Source organism: Narcine bancroftii, chromosome 8, assembly GCF_036971445.1.
Source record: "Narcine bancroftii isolate sNarBan1 chromosome 8, sNarBan1.hap1, whole genome shotgun sequence".
Taxonomy (NCBI): domain Eukaryota; kingdom Metazoa; phylum Chordata; class Chondrichthyes; order Torpediniformes; family Narcinidae; genus Narcine; species Narcine bancroftii.
Window position 1 is genome coordinate 105360636 of NC_091476.1, and position 17181 is coordinate 105377816.

A 17181-nucleotide genomic window follows, 5' to 3' on the forward strand; every position below is an offset into this window, starting at 1 on the left:
ATGGGGCGGGAAGCAGGGATGTTCATGGTATTGTCGACCATCTCCTTATTTTCTTTTTTGTACATTTCTACGTGGTTAAAATGATAGGCCACTGGCTCCAATCCTCTCCATCCCAAAGCAACTGGAATCTGCCTGCCATTGTCACTAATGACCATACACACACACAAAATCCTTCCTTGCTCTAGCAGCAGGTTAGAGCCCTTTAAACCCTTTCATTTCTATGGTGTAGTAATACCTGATTCAAGTCCCTTTGGAAACTGCTGCAATTTGTCTATGTTTGGGAGACATATGCATAGTCATGCAGTAGCAAAACAAGCCTATCATATCCATGGCTTTCTGTACTGATCCCATTTAGCCAGCACCCTGCTTTTTGGTACATGACTTTTTTTTTATAATCATACACAGCCTACAACCATCTGAAAGCTCTGTGCATCTGTAAATCAGGTGGTGTATGCCTAGTTTTCACAGTCAGCTTTCAACTGCCTAGACTTTAGAAATGCCTCCCTAAACTATGAGGATGCTCTTTAAAATCCTCCAGCATGAGCTGTCTATAACAAGGTCCTTTAAGTGTCTAGTGAAATACAACACTTTATACAATTATCTTCCCAAGGACCACCTGCTCAAGGTCCTGTTCAAGATTTGGATGGGTGCTGATAATCTTGCATTTATATTCAATCATCTCATATGCTTGGTGACAAAGGAAGATTCAGATTGTGCTAAGGTTGCTCTAGGCAACCAGTCTTTTCTTTGGCTTGGCTTCGCGGACGAAGATTTATGGAGGGGTATGTCCACGTCTGCTGCAGGCTCGTTGGTGACTGACAAGTCCGATGCGGGACAAGCAGGCACGGTTGCAGCGGTTGCAAGGGAAAATTGGTGGGTTGGGGTTGGGTGTTGGGTTTTTCCTCCTTTGTCTTTTGTCAGTGAGGTGGGCTCTGCAGTCTTCTTCAAAGGAGGTTGCTGCCCGCCGAACTGGGAGGCGCCAAGATGCATGGTTGGAGGCAATATCAGCCCACTGGCGGTGGTCAATGTGGCAGGCACCAAGAGATTTCTTTCAGTAGTCCTTGTACCTCTTCTTTGGTGCACTTCTGTCTCGCTGGCCAGTGGAGAGCTTGCCATATAACACGATCTTGGGAAGGCGATGATCGAATGGAGGACCATCTCCAGGCAACCAGTAGCATGATGCTAAATGCCAAAGGTCCCTTTCTGCTAAATGGTATTATTTTTAATACTCAATTTCAGCTGGCTATCACCACTACATGGATTTCAGTGCAGGGACCCATCTCAGGGTTGGAGTTGTGTCCAGTCACAAAAGCCAAGGACGGCAGCCCAGGAAGACCCACTGGATCTGTTAGCAACCTGGGATTCCATTTAGTGGGATAGGATTAGCTCCACATTTTGTAAGGGCTTTGTGCTGAACGAATGTAAGTGGAAATACAAAGGATGCTTGATTAAATACATCAGCCATCTCTTAATGGGTAATGAGGCAGAGCACCATCTGAAATAACTGCCTTAATGGAAAGCCAACGTTAATATAGCAACAGCACAATTATATCAAAAATTAATAGACACTTTGCTTCAAATATATCTTATTGACTATTCTCATAAACTCTGTTGCACTGTTCTAAAGTAGATTGGGAAATACATGGGCCTGGTTGATGTGTTACTATTTTCCTCTGGGAAATACCTTCAAAACCAAGGGTGATGGATGAATGAAATTGTCCTGTGTGCTAGTGCTCAGAATCTTAGTTAGGATGGCACAGGGCAATCATGTCTTAGTTTGAAATCAGCACCAGACCACAACATTATATGGTTCACAGTACTGCTTACTGTTAGCACAAAGAAAAGGAACCTTCATTCCATGTTAAAATTGCATTTGTGAGTGCTATTGGTCTAGTATCTTGGGTGTTTTACTCTGACAATGGACTTACCCTGGGAATGTTCAATTGGGCAATAGAGAAGGAATTTTACCTTGTGCCAAACTCATGCTAACAGAGGGCTTGATGGAGGAAGTTTTATTCAGTGATGATTATTTTCTATGATCCTGTAGCATGAGACTATCAATTGCCTACGGAAGCAGCCACACATTGTGAATCTCCCTTGCTCACCATGCATATCAGGTGATTGGAAATAAAAACAAAATTTCTCACACATGCACATGGGGTGATGGGGTGGCCATACCAAAGGAGGACATGATCATAGATTATCATATATTACCATGCATGTATATACACACACACACACACACACACACACATTCACAGTATGTTTGCATTTGTGAAAATACCATTTAAAATTTAAACGTTATTGCAAAAACAACAAATGCAAACACGCTGTATGATAATATATGGTAAACTATGACCGTGACCTCCTTTGGAATGGCCACCTTCCCTACCCAGGACTTTAACAGACATCCTTAAGAAGGTTAAAAAAAAACCACAAAATGCTGGAGAAACTCAGCAGGTCAAACAGTGTCCTTTATGTAGGAAAGGTAGAAATACATAACCAACGTTTTGGGCTTGAGCCCTTCATATTGTGTTTTTTTACTTCAACCACGGTGTCTATGGATTTTTGTGATTTACTCCCTGAGAAAGTAATTGACCAAAGAATTTTATATATAAAGAACCACTTCAAGGAACCTTGGAATTGGTGACCAATGAGTGAAAGGTGGCCTTTCATTGGGGGAGGATTTTAAGGACTCTGTTTAAAGGTAGAGATGAATTTGGAGGGGAGAATGACGGATTTCTCATACTTTCAATCTAGACAGATGGAGATAACTATTGCATTTCAGAGATGCAGAACAGTTCAGATTTTGAGGTACAAAGAGCTCCTATTTGACAGGACGGTCATACTTACAAAAGAACATGCACGTAGCATGTGCTGGAAAATGAGGTCAGTACAGAAAGATACTTGATAGTGCAGAAAGACCTTCACTCTGAATATAGTCCACTCCTTTCGATGTCACAAAAATACATTGCTTGTTATGATTGATTACCATTAATCTGAGAAACCATTTAAGGAGATATCCAGCCCCTGATTACTGTTATTCAAACTTCTAGTAAATATCTACTCCATAATAACATCTCCATGTTTCTCAGATGATCCCAGTTATTCATAGTCAGGAAACCTCCCAGTATTCGGCACCTGAGGTAGATGCCGGATAAATACATTTTCCGGTTGCTTTTGATAGTGTGTTGCATGGATTGGTGGACTAACTGCCCGTTGCTTGAGGATGCCTGTAGCTTGAATTCCAGATAATGAGGATTTTATTGCATAACCATAAAACCTGTTTTCATTCCATCCTTTCAAACTTCTCCCAAAAATTCCTAGATCCAATCCATAATGCAAGTCTGCAGCCCTGGTACCTCGTGCTTTTTGTGCGGGCTGAACTGGCACAGTACAGCATCAGCAGGACATGTTCCAATTGTGATTTGTCAATGTACATCAGCATCCTGCAGCTTTATTAAATTTCTGCCTGCAGTGACTCCATGGGATTTGTATTGAACAAAAATAGACAGTGCTGAAAGCAACCAGCAGGACAGACAAGAATGGACCAAACAATGAGGATTATCGGTCTGAATATAGGCCGCCATTTATATGCTTCTACCTATGCTTGAATGAAAGGCCAAAGGAACTGATCTCATGCACTCATACCGAGACCTTGGGGTAAGTGGGTCCCAGCTGCTCTCCTGCTGGAGCCATGCTCCCAGAATACTCTGGTTGTCCGGACAGGATTCAAAGTTTGGGGGCAGAGCCTCACCTTAAATCTCTGCTCTCAAACCATTTTGTAATGGTCTGTACATGTCTTTGATATACAACAGTAATTAAAAATGCCATTAATAAGAAATAATTAAAAACATCAAAATATATATCTAAAAATAACAACTTACTTCACCATCCCTATCAGATCTATGGGGGAAGGAATACACATTTAAAAGGGCGGCACAGTTGGCCTAGTGGTTAGCGCAACAACTTTACAGAACCCAGGTCCGGGGTTCGAATCCCGTGCTGTTTGTAAGGAGTTTGTACATTCTCCCCGTGAGTGCGAGGGTTTTCTCTGGGGGCTCCAATTCAACGCGTACCAGGGTTGTAGGTTAGTGGGGTGCAAACTGGGTGGCATAGACTCGTGATGTATGTCTAAATTAAAAAAAATTAAAATTAAATCCATGCACTCATTACTCCTGTGCCAGCTCTGGCTAGTGGAGAATAGGAGAGGGTATAGCAGAGTGAAGAATTGGGCTCCCTCCATATTTAATGTGTGCCTCCTTCCTCTGACGCACTGACTAGTCTGTCCCTTTCAAGGTCATGAGGAGAAATGTCTTTAGAGTGTGGTAAATCTGTTGAATTTGTTGTCACAGACAGCTGTGGAAGCCAAGCCATTCGGTAGATTTAAAGCAGAGGTTAATAGATTCTTGATTAGTAATATTGTCAAAGGTTTTGAACAGGAGAATGGGGTTGATAAGAAAAAGAAATCAGCCATGATTTGAATGCCAGAACAAGCTCAATGGGCTGAATGGCATAATTCTGCTCCAAAGGCATGGTCTAATGGCGCTGTAATAGCATTGTGGTAAACGCCAACATGGAGATACAGCAAGACATTAGGAAGGCAAATGATATGGTAACCTTTATTGCAAGAGGATTTGAGAAAAAGGATAAAGACGGCATGTGGAAATTATTCAAGGCTTGGTGAGATTGTATCAGGAGAATTGTGTTCTCTTTATGTGAAGGGTATCACATTGGTTCAGCTAGTGGAGTTTGCTGCCTCACAATCCCAGCCTCTAATGTAGTCTTTGTGGGCTTTTCATATTCTTGTGGTAACCTCGTGGGTTTCCTCCAGATGCCGTTTTTCATCCTGCATCCCAAAGATATGCAGTTGATAGATTAATGCCCGAAGTATGTTGATGAATGCTAGAATCTATGGGGGGGGGAGAGAGTAGAGGGAGTTGATGGGAATGTAAGAAGAATATCATGGGATTAATGCAGGGTTACTGCAAATATAGGCCTGAGGCTTAGTGCGTGAGAGGCCTATTTCTGTGTCGTACGACTTGATGTTTTGATGTCATCTGGAAAAATGAATGTTATTGCCACAAAGGCCATGCAACAACAAGGGATCACCAGATTGGTTCCACAATTAAAAAAATGAAGGAATCTCTGAATCTTACAAAATTCTTACTGGGCCTGATAAGGCATAAGGAGGAAGGAAGATGGAATAACTGGGTGTTTCTCTGGTTGGAAATCAGTGATGAGCAGAGTTAGTGCTAGGCCCACAAATGTTCATGATCTACATATGATAACGAAGACAGGATCAAGTGCAGCTTATAGATTTGCTGAAGACCCTCAATTGAGTGGCAAGGCAAAAATTTGCAGAGGATGTGGAGAGATTGCAGAGAGAAATAGGTATGTGAAATGACTAGGAGAGTCTGACAGTTAGAGTACAATGTTGGTAAATGCAAGGTCATCCACATAGGAAAAATAAATAATTAAATGGATAAATATTTTAGCATGCTGTTGTGCAGACAGACTTAGGAGTGCTTGTGTATGACTTGCAAAAGTTTGGTTTTCAGGACAGTAGCAGGCCTTTCCAGCCCATGAGACTGTGCCACCCAAATACCTCAATTAACCTTTGACCCCAGTACATTTGGACGGGTGGGAGGAAATAAGAACACAGAATTTAAAAGGGAGGTTCTGCTGCAACTGTGCAGGATATGTGGTGATACAACCACTGGACTATCGGTGACTGCCTGCACCTGTCTGCACTGCCTACTGCAAGGGCAACCTATTGTACCTGCAGGGAGGTAACCTGGGAGACTGGCTCCACCTAGTCCCTGCCAATCACCGGCTGCACATAAAGGCAGGAGCAAAGCACATGGAGCCAGAAGGGATACAGAACTTGGTTTGGAAGTTTTAAGCTAATTAAAGCCTGTAGTATGGCCTTTCATTGTTTGCACTGCAGCACATCACATGACCCCTGGAGAACTGTGTACAGTTCATGTCTCCTTTCTTGAAAAATGATATAATGGCTTACGAGGCAGGTTCACCAGGTTGATTCTGGAGATGAGGAAGTTAGCCTATGAAGAAAGATTGAGTTACTTGGGATTATACTCACTGGAATTCAGAAAAATGAGAGGAGATATTATAGAAACTTTAAAAAATTTTGAACGGGATAGATAAGATAGTTTCCACTGGTAGGTGAGGCTCGAACTAGAGAACATCGCCCCAAGATTGTGTAGTAGATTTAGGTCAGGAATGAGGAGGAACTGCTTTTTGCAGGGAGTAGTGAATCTATAGAATTCTCTGCCCAAGGAAGCAGTCAAGGCCACCTCATTAAATATATTTAAACCATAGTTGGATAGATTTTCACATAGTAGAAGAATTATGGTGAAAAAGACATGAAAATGAGGCAGAGTCCACAGTAGATCAGCCATGATCTTATTAAATGGTAAAGTAGGGGCCCTACAGGCTGGATGGCCTACTACTCCTGATCCTATTTCTTATGTTCTTATGTCATTCACGACTGTAAATTACACACTATTTTGTAAGTGGCAGAATAATCAAAAGCTGAAATTGGTGGGCATGTGAGACAGAACAAGTTGCAGAGCTACAGACAAGAGGGAATATAAGATGAAGTGGGCAGCTGAATCGTTGTGCTGGTTGGGGGTAATTTCTGGTTTTCTTTTTAGATTTAAAACGATAAATGGTGACTTTTAGATTTAGTGCTTGGTAGGATTTTATCAGTTAAACCTTCAAAACAGAGGAGCAAAGATATACTGCTACATTTTTAAGCGACATTAACTGGAATTCTTGCCATTAGTTGAAGGAATGCATGTCACAAGATGTTCTGTGTTAGTTATGCTCTCTTAGTATAGTCTGCATCAGGTGACCATAAATAATCTACTGTGAACTGAACATGAAAATGATGTTCGCTGGAGTGCCCTCCAATGACTCAACAGCATGATTCAAACAATGTGCTTGATCTTAAAAAGAAAGGCCTTGCCTTTGTACAGGATTTTCCCTGGCCTCAGCGAATCCTGAGACTTTTATTGAAAGCTTTTGGAGTATGGTCTCTGTTGTAACCTAGGAAACATGGCAGCCATTTAATGTGTTGAAAGATCGTGCAACTGACCAAACAATAATCAGCAGATGATTTGTTTTAGTGATGCTGCCCTGTGTTAATTCTAATTGATTTTTATTTTGCATTGCAGCAGCTTGTTGTACCTTTTGAAAGGCGGTACTAGATGATTAGTCATGTGCTATGCTCATGACTGAAATGGAAACCCACAAATTCCATCACAGAGCCTAGGCAATATTTTACCTAACCAACTTGTTCAGAACCAGGATCCAAAATCTGCTTATTAACTCTTTTTCTGTAAAGAGAAATTAAGTTCACCTTTTAGTGAACCAAAATGGGGCTGGTAATCATACAATGAACAAGATATTAGGAAATTGGCGAGAGACCTGCTTTAGTGAGTGTAAGGATAGTTTCCAACATGAGTCGTGCACAAAGATTTTATTGTCTTATCTTTGCTGGGTAACAACATTGAAACAATTCAGGCCAGAAAGAATAATCCCAATGTCTGCCTGCAGTGAAACAACTGTTGGACGAGAAAGAAGATGGGGTGAAGAAGAAGAAACCTCCTCTGTGTGTTTGGACATTCCTTGCAAGCGTTGGGCTCTAATGGAGTCATAAGTAGTCCCACCAGTGTCATTATTACTGCACTTTACATTGCATGTAATACAAGATTTCATGGATCTGTACATTGAGTTAACAATTTGCTGGGAAATTGATCTGGGCATTCCAGCCTTGATTCCATACCCAGCATCAGGTGTCCATCTAACAGTATCATCCAATCCACCATGGCCACCCCTGCATTCACAAACAAGATCTGGCTGTAGAGGGTGCAACTAACAACCTACCATTTCCCCCCTCAGTAAAACAAGAAGCAATTGCCACAATTCCACTGCAAAGAGATATAAAGTAACTATTGTCAAAGCACTCCCCACAGCCTCTGCCAGACATGTTTTATGCTCTAATCGGTCCACAAGCATTAATGACAAAGGTCAGAGTGCATAAGGGGTAGAGAATAAAAATAGCAAGCCACGGACTTCAGAAAGCTCTGGCGAACCAAAGACTTCCCTATGGGCTCCTCATTTTAATAAAGGATGTGTTGACATTGGAGAGGGTGCAGAAAAGGTTCACGAGGATAATTCCGGGAATGAAAGGGTCATCATGTGCCTGTAGTTATTGGAATTTAGGAGAAGAGGGGGCGGGGGGATCTCATTAGGCCCTTTCATAAAGCAACAAAATCCAAATATAAAGGCAGAGTTTCTCCACCCTCACATCAGAAAACTTACATTCATGAATGCTCCAAGGTGTTGACTCCAATCCCTCTCCGAGGTAGTGTCAGCAGTGGAGTGAAGTGCTCCATCACGCATAATGAATGTACTGCTGCTGCAAATGGCTGGCTAGGGGTGGGCTGATGACCTCATGGTGAGGTCATCAGTCCGCGACCCATCTCACTTTTATCTGTCTCACTCACTCACCTCAGGGCAGGGACAGCAGACAGGAGCTGTGAGGGCAGGGGCAGCTCATGGGGGCTGGGCCATCAGGGGCGGTTGGGGTGGTCTGTGACAGACCTGCCAGCCGCTCCAGTCTCTAGCACTTCACCAGGCCACTTTGGCCTTCAGGGCTGCTTGTCAGCACCAGCAGCTCAATACGTGTATCTACCCATAATCCCCCACACAGCTGGAACCATTCTGGGAAATGCAGAGCGGTTCTAGCTGTGTGAGGGATTATGGGTAACCAAGTCAACCATTTCTCAGCTCGTATGTATGGCATCATGGCACCAGTAGCCACACACCCCGAATGTTGTATCAATGCCCAGTCGCCTCCAGGCTGAAAGGGAACATTGGAGTAGGCTTTTCTGGGCCTGCATGAAAAGGTAATAAATATCTTTCCATGTGGAGGCTGACTATGAAAAGGCCTGTTATGTCTCTGCATTATTTGGGAGGCTTATTAAATAACAGAGTTGAAAGATTCAAATAACAGAAAATACTTTACCTACTGATGTCTTCCATCATCTCAGGAAACTGTTTGTTAAAAAACTTTATTTATTCGTTCAAAAAACAAATAATGTACAGCAATTAAACATGAACATGAATGTTTTATATATATATCAATATATAAATAAATAAATAAATATATATATATATATTTATATATATATATATATATATATATAATATATATATATAAATATATATATATATAAAGAAAAAGAAAAGAACCCCCCCTCCTTCAGCCAACTCTCTTAAGGAGAGCAATAAAAAAAATTAAAAAAAGAGTTAAATATACATGTTAAAATCTAATCAATATAAATTGAAATGTAAATATTCTGAGTATAACAGCCACTTATTAATAAAAAAATTATAATTATCATGCGAAACATATGTAATTTTTTCCATGATTAAACAATATTTCATCTCATTATGCCATCTATTGATATCAATCATATTTGTATCTTTCCACGTACTAGCAATACATTTTTTCACTACGGATAAAGCTAAATATACAAAAGCAAGTTGAAACTTATCTAATCCCAAACCTTTCAGAGGTTGCAAACTACCCAATAAAAATACTGTTGGATCTAAAACTATTTTAATCTTATACAGGTATTCTAAAAATGATTGAATTTTCTTCCAAAAAGATATATATATACACATAACCAAACAGCATGAAAAAAAGTTCCAACTGTATCACCACATCTAAAACACAAATCTGATTCATTAAAACCATATTTTTTAAATTTTTCAGGTGTCAAATATAATTGATGTAAAAAATTGTAATTAATCATTGCATAACGTGCATTTATCAATCTAGTCACACTATCATAACAGATATCTAACCAATCCTCTTCAGAAAAAATAAAACCAGTATCCGCTTCCCATTTACTTTTAGATCTATCCCAACCCTTTTTATCCATACCATCCTGTAATATTTGATACATAAATGAAATATAACCCTTCTCTGGTACCTTCATAAGAAAAGTCTCAAATTTAGTCATTTTAGGTAAAATCATATCTCTACCAAGCATACATTTTACCAAAGATCGAATTTGATAATAAAGAAATAAAGAATTCTTATCAATACCAAAATCTTCCCTCATCTGATTAAAAGATTAAAAACTTACTCTCTTTAAAACAATCTCCCAAATTTTTCACACCTTTAAATCTCCAATGCAATAAACTTTGATTATGTATTGAAAAAGAAATAAGTTGATTATTATACAACAGAGTCAAAGCCAATAATTTACCCCTAGAGCCTATCATTTTATTTTTCTTTATCCATAACTTCATTAAATGTTTTAGTATAGGCACATTATATTGTTGTAACATATTTATATTCCACCTAAACAAAAATTAATGTATTTGAAATTCAGAAATACTTGCCATCTCAACTTTAGCCCAATGAGGAGGCCGTACCAAATCCATCAATGAACTAATAAATTTAAATTTGGCTGCCTCATAATAATTTTGAAAATGTGGTAAACGTAGTCCCCCTAACTCATATTTCCAAGTTAATTTATTCAAAGCTACTCTCGAAAATTTACCCCTCCATAAAAACTCCCTAACCATTTTATTTAAATCTCGAAAAAAAATTTTATCAAGTAAATACGAAATAGATTGCAACAAATATTGTATACACGGAAAGATATTCATCTTAATTGTATTTATCCTTCCCATTAAATTAAGAGGTAAATTTTCAATTTAATCAAATCAGTTTTAATTTTTTTCATTAATGGAGCATAATTTAATTTTTAAAAAGATTGATAATTAACATTCAAAATTATACACAGATATTTAATTTGATCAGTCCACTTCAAATTAATAATATTCTTATAAACTGAATAATCTCCTTCACTTACTGGTAATATTTCACTTTTTTCCCCAATTAACTTTATATCCAGAAAGACATCCATATTGTATTAAACATTCCTTCAAATGCAAAAGTGACTGAGCTGGGTTTATTAAATACATCAGTACATCATCAGCAAATAAATTAATGTTATACTCCTCATCTAAAACTTTCATACCTTGTATCTGTGTATTTTGTCTTATCAACTGTGCTGAAGGTTCAATCACTAATGCAAACAAAGCTGGTGATAAAGGACAACCTTGACGAGTTGATCGAGTTAACTTAAAAGATTCTGAAATCAAACCATTCGTCAATACTCTAGCTACCAGTTTACAATATAGAGCCCTAATCCAACCAATAAAAGAAGGACCAAACTTAAATTTCTCCAAAACTTTAAACAAAAAATTCCATTCAACTCTATCAAATGCTTTTTCTGGATCTAAGGATATCATCATCGGATGATCTAAAGATTGTAGAAATCTATTAATTAAACTAATCACGTGCAAAATGTTATCTGAAGCATATCTATTCTTTATAAAACCTGTTTGATCAATATGAATCAACTTTGGTAAAAATTTAGCCAATCTATTTGCTAATATTTTAGCTATTATTTTATAATCTACATTTAACAACGAAATTGGTCTATATGAAGATACTTTCAAAGGATCTCTATCTTTTTTAAGAATTACTGTAATTAAAGCACTAGCACAAGACTCAGGTAATTCACAATGTTCTCCAACTTGATGTAATACATCCCCAAACACTGCAGATAAATAATCATAAAAATGTTATAAAATTCAACTGAAAATCAATCATCACCAGGCGATTTACCGTTCGGCATTTCCAGCATAGCCATTTTAATTTCTGAATCAGTAAATGGTTCTTCTAACTCCTGTATATCTCCATCCTCTAATATTGGTAAATTCAACTGTGATAAAAAAAAAAGCTCAATCGATCCAGTTTCCTGTTTTCCTTCAGATGTATATAACTTTTTATAAAATGAATAAAATTCATCATTAATCTCATGAGGTTTATAAGAGAATTCCATCTCACAGCATTAATAGTCCTCAATATCTGATCTTTCTTTAATTGCCACGCCAATACCTTATGTGCTTTCTCTTCTCATTCGTAATACCATTTTTAGTCCTATTAATCACATATTCAAATTGATAAGATTGCAAAGTATTATATTTCAATTTCAGCCTAGATAATTCTATTTTCTGATCTTCTGTAGCATCTTTCTGAAATTCCTTTTCTAACTCATCAATCTGTTTCTCTAATTCAAGACTCTGATTTAATCGATTCTTTTTTATTTTAGAAGTATAACTAATTATTTGTCCTCTCAAATAGGCTTTCATAGCATCCCATAATACAAACTTACTTTGAACAGAATTAGAATTTTCTTAAAAAAAATTAATTTGTTTTTTCAAAAAATCAATAAATTCCATATTTTTAACAACATTGTATTAAATCTCCAACGATAAGCTATTTGAATTTTCTCAGAAGTCTCATATGTAAAATATATGAAATATATATGAACTCACCCACGTTTATATTCCTCTTGTTGTATTTTCCCTTGTAAATGTGCCGATACTAAAAAGAAGTCAATCCTTGAAAACGATTCATGTCTAGATGAATAAAAGGAAAAATCTTTCTCTGTCGGATTAAGACATCTCCAAATATCTACTAAATTAAGATCTTTCATCAATGCTTGGACCTGAATTGCATTCTTGGATTTTTTAACTTTCTTCAGAGATTTATCTAATAAAGGTTCCAAAACACAATTAAAATTACCACCAACTAAAATATTATCATTAACCTGACCCAAACATAAAAATGCATCCGAAATAAATACTTCATCATCTGCATTTGGAGCATAAATATTAAGTAAAGTCCAAAATTCACTAAAAATCTTACAATTCAATTTAAGAATACATCCTGCATCTCAGGAAACTGTTCACACACTCATACACTACAGTTACTACAGTGAGAAGGGTATATTCTTACCAGTAACAAAATAGTTCACATTATCCTGACTATATAACATTCCTCCTTCCCAAAATAAAGAAAATTTAGTGTGCTTTATCACCTTCTTTCCAGCACAACTTAAGTATCTGAACTTGTACACTAGTTTATTTACACAACTATTTTTAAATAATTCTTATCGATATCACATTAGTGGCAGTATGTTGCTTCGCCATCTTGTGGATTTGGCTGTGACCATTGGGCTCTATGTTGCTGGTACACATGTAGGTTATGCAGCTTGTTGTACTTCATCTGACAACTGCTTTGTTGATGTTTCAGTATTAGTGGTTGTGGTCTCTTCATTTGATACCTCACTTGATATTGGTGTTGCAGGCTTTGCTGGGATTAAAGCTTTCTGCTTCATCACATCTTGCGTTGGCTGGTTGTGAATTCTGTTCCTCCTCAGCTGATTGCCAGAGTCTGTCTTGACAATGTATGATCCTGGTGTCTCAGCTTCTCTGGTGACCTTTGCTGGGGTCCATGTTTTCAACATTGGCTCTTGAATATGCACATGCTGCCCTCTGAAGAGTTCTGGCAATGTTTGTGCATCTTTATTATAATGCTGGCATCCTTCTTCTTGCGTGTCGGCCAGTCTTCTTCTGGTGTCCTTCTGGTCTTCTGCAGGGTGTATTTTGCTTGGCAGAGTTGTTTTATATCTCCTGCCATTTAGAAGTTCTTTTGGGGACTTCATGTCAGTCCTTAAAGCTGTTGCTCGGAATGATAGAAGAGCTAGGGATGGGTCTTCTTTTGTTTCATGACCCTTAACTAGTGTGCGTTTCACAGTTTGCACTTGTCTTTCAATGAACCCATGACCTTTGGGGTAGTATGGGGATGGCGTAGTGATAACAAACCCATGCTCTCAGCCAACTTTCTGAATTCTTGTGATATGAACTGTGTTCCATTGTCACATATTACTTGCTCAGGTATTCTTTGTTCAGCAAGAAACACTCTCATTTCTGATAGTGATAGTTGACATTCTCAGGTCTTTCACCATTTTGATGAATGGAAACTTAGAGTAGTAACAGGCTACTATTAAATACCACTCTTGATTCTCAGAGAACTGTGCCATGGCCTTGTAGGTACTTCTGTGGAAATCATTTCCTCTTTTTGTTATGTGTTTCTGTTGATGCTTTTGGATATCTTTGCCTGGATCACATAACTAACAGAGATCAACTGCAACTCCTGGCAGCTATTCAGACAGAGAATTGTAGGTCTGTCTGCATCTACCATGTAGAATGCACAGAGGATGTTCTTTCCCTTATGGCAGCCATTGATCTTAGCTCTCCCTAGCTGCTTGACCATGGGTCCATCATAGGCCATAATATGACATTTGCTCTTTTCAATCCATTGTCCTTTTGTTATGTTCTCTGGGAACATCTGGTGGTAGAGTCTGAGTGGAAGGACATTGCTTTGTGATCCAGTATGCAGCTTCACTTTTAGGTTAAATATCGTAGGCTTGTTCTGGATTGTCCTCTGTATTTGAATCCTTGTGTCCAACTCACATTCTTCTTTCATCTCACTTGACATCTCGTGAAGGTATATGGATTCCATGTCCAGTATCTGGGTGTCGGAGTCCTCATTGCTGTTTCCTTTTATGTGGTGGATCTTCTTCTTGACTTTTTTCTTCACTGGTATCACTGTTTTCTTCATACCAGACTTGCGCATCTTTGCCCAGTGGTTTGCTTTGCCACAGGCTCTACATTTAGAACCATGTGCGGTGCATTTGTTTCAGTCTGCTGCAGCTCTTGGGGGTTTGCACTTTTCTGATTGTGTTTTTTATAGCATCAACCTTCTCTTTGCTGTGGGTGGGTCTGCAAAGATAAGGATTTCATTTGCATCCTCGTGGCTTCGAAGGCTCTGGCTGTGTCTATAGGTTTGGCCAGATTCAAGCTATCCTTCCCTATAAGAGACTTTTGCTTTTAAAAAATGAAGCTGCATACTGGATCACAAAGCAATGTCCTTCGGGATGGGCACCTCCCCCCATATTAGTTGATCAACTAATCTTTCCTCTATATCTTAAATCTGCATTTTACAGCAACAATTTTTAGTTTAGTGAGGAAGTTATCAACAGTTTCATCAGTCTCTTGCATTAAGCCTTGAAATTCATAGAGTTTAATTCTATGATTAGACCCAAGTTCAAGGTAAGAAGCAAACTTTGCAAATATCTGCTCTGGATCATTTTTCTCTACCTCTGTAAGCTCCCAGGTATTAAATAAGTCAAGGCCTCGCTCCCCTGTCCAGGAAGTATATAACTGACTTTCTCCTCTGCTGTTGCATTTTCAACAATGTCTTCAGCCTCCCAGTCCAGCCATATTTTTGTCAGTCATGTTTTTTTCTCTTCTTCCCCTTCATATTTCAGTGACTTACAATCAACTGTAATCAATCAATTATTCTTGTTCTGTTATACCTCTTCCACCATGTTATGTCTCTGTGTTACTCTAAATTACTTACAGATGCAAGATTCAAATAACAGAAGAGACTTTACTTACTGATGTCTTCCATCATCTCAGGAAACTGTTCACACACTCATATACATATATATACACCCCACAGTGGTGCACTGCAGCTAGGACAGTAAGAAGGGTGTATTCTTATGTGTTTACAAAATAGTTCACATGATCCTGACTATATAACAAGGCCCATTGAAACATTTTGAATTTTGAAAAGCATAGACAGAGTACATGTAGTAAGGTTGTTTCCCATGGTGGGAGAGTCTAAGATAGGAGGGCATAACTTCAGGATTGAAGGTGTCTGCTTAGATTGATATGTTCTTGATTAGCCAGGGTATCAAAGGTTCTGTGGAGAAGGCTGGGCAATGGGGCTGAGTGGAAAAATAGATTAGATTAAATGGCTGACTGACTCAATGGGCTGAATAGTCTATTTCTGCTTCTATGTCTTATAATCTTATGGAATGACCTTGGATGTGAATTCAACTTCATTCATGGCAGCAGAGAAATCTTAATCTAGTGGAATTAATTAATTTTTATTTACAGAGTAATCTTTTAGCACTAACATGAACAATGTAACATATACCAATCCTCGGATTTTCATAAACTCACAAACGTCTAGTTATCCATGCTAGTCTTGCTAACGTACACCAACCAAAGCTTTCTGTTCATGACAATAAATTCTGATTCTGAGACAAATTCACATTGGTTTTCCTTATTCCTGTCTCTCCAGGATCAACAAATGTTATTTGAAGTTTTTTTTTTCTGACAGAGTTACTGACACAGATGCTTCAGATTCCTGGCAAAAGATACTGAGGGGCAGAGCAGCCAAATCTTTCATCCACCCATGATTTTAAAGAGAAAAGTGGCATACATATTGAACCAGAGAGTTCAAGTAATAGGAGCACTAAGTCAAAGCATATGGAATATGCCTTTTTGGCTCACTGAGTTCATGTCGACTATCACGCCCCCTTTCTTTGGCTTGGCTTCGCGGACGAAGATTAATGGAGGGGTAATGTCCACGTCAGCTGCAGGCTCGTTTGTGGCTGACAAGTCCGATGCGGGACAGGCAGGCACGGTTGCAGCGGTTGCAGGGGAAAATGGGTGGGTTGGGGTTGGGTGTTGGGTTTTTCTTCCTTTGTCTTTTGTCAGTGAGGTGGGCTCTGCGGTCTTCTTCAAAGGAGGTTGCTGCCCGCCGAACTGTGAGGCCCCAAGGTGCACGGTTGGAGGTGAGATCAGCCCACTGGCAGTGGTCAATGTGGCAGGCACCAAGAGATTTCTTTAGGCAGTCCTTGTACCTCTTCTTTGGTGCACCTCTGTCTCGGTGGCCAGTGGAGAGCTCGCCATAGAACACGATCTTGGGAAGGCGATGGTCCTTAATTCTGGAGACGTGACCTACCCAGCGCAGTTGGATCTTCAGCAGCGTGGATTCGATGCTCATTTATACTCATTCTCCAGTAAACTCACATTCTCATCAGTTCTCCCATGTTCTATTATTGACCCAGGAACTAGGGATGATTTTACAGTGGCCAATTAACCTACCAGCTTGCATGCTTTTGAGATGTGGGAGATAAACAGCACCAGAAAATAAATTTGCATGGGCACAGAAACGTGCAAACGCACACAGATAGCACTGAAGGTTTGAACTAAACCTGGGTTACTTGAGCTATGACCAAGCAGCTCTAATAGCTGCAATTATGCACCATCTAAATAAAGGGAAAACCTTCATTTGAACTCCTGTTTAGAGATCCTGTTGTTATGGTTTGACTGAATTGAAGTGGAGCATCACAGAGAACTTGC

At 38.9% G+C, this 17181-nt stretch overlaps 1 long non-coding RNA gene across 3 annotated transcripts in view; it reads right to left on the reverse strand.

The window, feature by feature from the left end:
* Positions 1-17181, reverse strand: part of LOC138741122 (uncharacterized) — a 79840-nt gene that overhangs the window by 31455 nt on the left and 31204 nt on the right. For 2 of the 3 annotated variants that reach the window (XR_011343339.1, XR_011343338.1), the window contains exon 4: positions 12454-12537. This is a non-coding gene — a long non-coding RNA (uncharacterized lncRNA). Of the gene's footprint in view, positions 1-9055; positions 9085-12453; positions 12538-17181 lie in introns of all 3 variants that reach the window. The other variant, XR_011343340.1, reaches the window with a different exon arrangement.